The following is a 5341-nucleotide window of genomic DNA, read 5'->3' as shown; positions in this document are numbered from 1 at the left end:
TTAGCATTATTACGGACACCCGGGTGTAAATAGCATTGTTAGCTACAGACACCCGGGTGTAAATAGCATTGTTACGGACACCCGGGTGTAAATAGCATTGTTAGCTACAGATACCCGGGTGTAAATAGCATTGTTACGGACGCCCGGGTGTAAATAGCATTGTTACGGACACCCGGGTGTAAATAGCATTGTTAGCTACAGACACCCGGGTGTTAATAACATTGTTAGCTGCGGCCACCCGGGTGTAAATAGCATTGTTAGCTACAGACACCCGGGTGTTAATAACATTGTTAGCTGCGGCCAACTGGGTGTAAATAGCATTGTTAGCTGCGGCCACCCGGGTAGTATGGATGTGTACTTATTTGTCTTGTTTTTTAATGTATTAGTAATGTGGGCTTTTATCTATATTTAACATGTTAGCACACTCTTTATTAATGTTATCCTTTCATCTGCTTTGTCACTTTCCCGTAATGCCTTAAATGTCCCTGCTGCTGGTCAAATAAAGGATTTCTGATTCTCATAAAAGGATGATAAATACCCTTAACATGTGTCCTCCTACTGTATTATATTAGCACTATGTGCCACAGGAACAGATATATATACCCGCACATGAACTTAGATTGCCTTTTGCATTTTCTGCTTGCTAGCCAATCCATTTGTTCCCTCTCATCTCATTAATATCAGTCCACTTCCATTTCATTACTTCATTTGTCTTCCACTCCCCCCCTCGTCTCGTTCTCTTGGCAATAAAGCGAGGTGAGGCTGAATGTCCGTCACTCTCTCGTCTCCCTGCTCTGCTCCCCTCCAGAATGCTTAAGAGCACTTTTGTTGCGTACTTGTTGTTCTCTACACCCTCTATCTCTCTAACCTCTCCTCTCCTCGTCTAATCCTGTCGTTCTTATCTTCTCAACTCTCTGCGTCTGACTCCATTCCCCTCCTCTTATCACTCCCCCCCTTTCTTCATCTTTTCCATCGCTACAAGCCTTTTTATCTCTTCCTGTATCACTTCCTCGACCCTGCGTCTCTCTTTATTTCCCCCTCAGTCCTCTTTATTCTGCAGCTCTTGATCTTTCACATCGTCGTGTCTGGTGCGTCTCACCCTTTGGCCTGATTTCTATTTTCTCCCTCGTCTTTCTTTCTTTCGGCCCCTTAAGTATTCTTGCCCTTTCCTCCGTCATCTCTCACCCCCTCCCTGAGGAGACTGCCACATAAACTATTCTAACTTGTTGTTTTAGCTTGGAAGGAAACAGAATGATATGAGGACAGTAAAGCTCCATGTCAGCGCCAAAAACCAACACACAATTATTTATGACCCTGGAAATAATAAAGTAAAGGCATGCCTTCACCCTCAGCTTTCACCTCTAGCAGCTTTTCCCCATATCGCTCTGACAAATGGAAAAGCTGCACCGCTTGAGTCAAATACTTTTTAAACCTCAGATCAGGACAGCATGCACCCGGTCCAAATACTGAGGGATATCTGCACTCTTTCATGATAAGGGTGGGAGCTTTAAGTGTTAGCAGCACTTCAAACAACACTTAGGTCTAGCATAGAGATAAAGAAAAAGACAGGACAATGCAGGCAAATGAACCGCACAGCTTCTTAAATCTGGAGGAAGTAAAACTCTAATGCTGCTTTACTTTTCTTAAAGTTGAGCGTGTTATAGAAAGACACTGTATTTGAAGGTTGAGCTGATGTTTCTGGCATTTTTGTATACTCACACAGTGGTAACTTTACTCTTAAAGGTCCCATGTCATGCTTTTCTGGTTATTACCCGTCCCCTTGTGTGTTATGAAGGTTTTTCTGCATGTGAACGGACTGCAGAGTCAAAACCCTCAAAGTACATCCTGTAGGGAGTAAAACTCTAACACAGAAAATACCTGTCTGTGCTGCCCCAGAACGCCTCGTTGGAGATTTCTCTTTTTCCATTGTTTTCTTCCGGGGTACAGTGACGTGCCCATACCCAAATGGACCCATTGGTCCAAATGGACCAATCCACGGACTTCCTCACACACAAACACACACACACACACACACACACACACACACACACACACACACACACACACACACACACACACACACACACACACACACACACACACACACTCAATCTTTTCTCAGCTGCAGCTCCGCCGATCTCTCCTCCCTGAGACAGCGGGACGCGGCAAGGCTGCGGGTGTGTGTGTGTGCTCGGGCTGGTTTCGGGCTGTGTCTCGCTATCTTGCAGACATTTTTTTATTTTCTCTGTCCACTTCTCTTTGTGTCTGTCCATACAGCATTCTGTTCTCATCTCAATACACTCTCCTCACTTCATTTACAAACATTTATATAATGTAGAAAAACGACTTTCTTAAAGTTGTGTCAACTTTCTTCATATGGAAAACCCTTCATTGTTACATTTTATGGCGTGTTGTTTTCTAGATAGAATATCGTTAATCAATTTCATGATGTTTGCGTTCACACAAGGGCCAATGAGCCTAATATCCTTTCAAATTACCACAAAATGGATTTTTCTTGTAATGCAAGACAGGATATGAATTGAAAAAGGAATAAAAGCTGTTGTACACAGACTGCATTGTTCAAATGATTCAGCAGACGGCTGTAAATGTCCACGACAGAGGGTTTTAATCCCATTTGGTTTAAGAAACTCCTAGAAAACCTCTCCTGGCAATCTGGAAGAGTTTTAAAACCACATACTCCGCTCTCTATCGATTGAGACTTGCTAAATCTTACAGAGGAATGGTTGATTTGATAAAAACTTCACAAACAAAACAACTAGGAAGATGTTTAAACAGTGACACATTTAAAGTCTGTGTGAGCCGACAGAGTGAGGATGTTTCCAGTGAAGCAGTTTAATGTCTGGTAATTACTTCAAACTGAGTCAGCCGTCTACCATCACGCTATCTTTTTCAGTCAGGCGCAATTAGCGATCATCCAGACGTTCGTAGGGAAAACGATCAGCTTCTGAAACTGTTCTAATTTCCAAGCAGCATGAAGCTTCTCATGGGTAAAACATGTGGCACTTGATAAGAGCGTGACAATTGAATGCTGTCTTTTTGAATGCCCTCCTTAACTTTATCACAACTAAAGCTATGAGAAAGATCAATCTGTTAAATCTGCCCTCTGATGTGTATTTCTTAAATTACATTAGACTTGAAAAAAGGGGAATTATGTGTAAAGATTAAAGCAAAGATACATTTTTTGGAGGGTTTCAAAAGTATCTGGGGATATCAGGCAGCAGTGATTAATCATGTCTGTTGAATGGATGAATGTGATTATTTCACCAGAAGATTAATGGTTTTCCAGAAGCAATAAGAATAGAACATATTTTATGTATTAAAGCCATGTGTGAGGAAGATGACAGTTGATTAGTTGAATGTGAAGATTTATTGTAAAGGAATTAATGAGAATTTTGCTTTGAAAAGACTTTACGTTGGACGTTAGAACGCTAACAGGCTCATCTGGCAATTCTAACATCGAAATGGACAATATTGATGTGAGACGCAGGTCTTATTTTAAACCATGTTCACTATAGTTTAGCACGTTAGCATCCTATTATTAGCTACTTATCACCGAAAGATGCCCTTCAATGCTTTTTGGGGTTTTCCCTTTCCTGTCGTGTGTTATATACAGTAGGTTTGTGTGCATGTAAATGGTCTTTAAAGGCTAAAATCCCCACACTCCCCCCATGCCTCAAACACCTCCAATGGACTCCTTTGTTTCCCTAAGTAATATAGTGACATCACTATGTTATACTTGTGTTTCTATTGGCTAGCGCTCCAACACATTGTACGTGATAGGCTAAAGGGCGGGACATCTGTTTTGGCCAAACTTGCACCCTATAGGACTCATCATTGCAAACTGTATAGCCTCGAAAAATAAAGAGCTTGTTGAACATTAAAGCATGGAGACATGTCACAAAATACAATTATGAAACTGCAAATTAGCATAACATCTCCTCTTAAACACAAAGTACAGTCGAGGCTGATGGGAACGTTGTACTGGAAATGTGTCATAAGGAGAAGTTTTGACCAAATGAAACATTTGCTAATGTGCCAAACGTTTTACAAAAGTCAGGCTTAGATTAACATGAATGTCTGCACCAAATTGCATGAGAATAAGTCCTATGACGATGGCTCTGTAGTGATGTGGGAACTTTAATGTAAGTGGGAATCATCCTCTGGGAACCATGAATGTCTCTACATGACTTAAGGGTTATTCATTTAATAGCAGTTGAGATATTCCAGTGTGAAACAAAGTGGCGGACCAATTGTCCCACACCGCCATCCCCAGAGCCAATCATCTAACATGGCTAAATATCACATCATAATTAGAGCAGCAGTCTTTATGCTGTAACCTACATATCATTTACACTCAGTTCATTACTTAGTGTAAGCTTCACTAAAACTAATGTAGTCACATTACAGTATTAATTAAATGATAATTGAGTCGGTACAATGTGTGAAATGTGTGTTAAACTGCTTCATTAGAAACAATAATCTAAAGAATAAATGATCTGACACATTTATATTTAATTAAAAAAGTTATCCATTCCCTCTGCTGTTGCTGTAAATGAGCCCTTGAACACAGTAAGTACTCCAGGAGAGCAGCTCGGGTAAAAGCTAACTTCATGAGCTTATGTAAGCGTTTATTGTTTTGTCCACAGAAAAACTCAAAAGGCTGATTAAGAGCCGAGCAGGATTAAGTCACTCATGCAAATCTACATGCAAATAGATTGTGATAGAATTGAATTTGCAAGCATTTAAAGAAACACATTTTGTTATGCCACGCAACTTCCCGCAAAGGGGAGGGAACAACTATTTATTTCACGGTCAAATTTTAAATCAATGCGGTGAAACAGTGTGAAAACCAATTACTTTATCAGCCTACAGTTTGTCTGTTGGTGTATCATAAGCTTGCAGCGATCTTGGTTGCATAACAAAATGTGCACTATTGCTTTCAATTGTGTGTTTGTTGCTAAAAATAAAGTGAGAAAAACACCCCATGGTCATGTAATAAGATGTTCAGTATTGTTCTGCGCACAAACACATTTTCTCCCCTGGGTCTTTAACACAGCATTTGTGGCTGAATCACTCTTCACTGTCACAGCAGGTTAGTTTACATTGCAAGCCCCCCCACAGATGATTCCAGGGCTCTGTAAGCTAGCATGGGACTGAGCATTAAGATACAACCCTGCTGTTTACAAACAGTAGCGCTGTATAATTGTTTGTGATGCCCCCCGCCACCTACAGTCGTCCCACCCGACCGACCTACACACAGATCAGCTCACAGCATCCCACCACGGAGAAGATTAAAGGGCCAGTGTGTAGGGTTTAGGGG

This window comes from Notothenia coriiceps, unplaced genomic scaffold (assembly GCF_000735185.1).
Source record: "Notothenia coriiceps isolate Sejong01 unplaced genomic scaffold, NC01 NC01_scaffold00008957, whole genome shotgun sequence".
Classification (NCBI taxonomy): Eukaryota; Metazoa; Chordata; class Actinopteri; order Perciformes; family Nototheniidae; genus Notothenia; species Notothenia coriiceps.
This window is presented reverse-complemented; position numbering follows the sequence as displayed.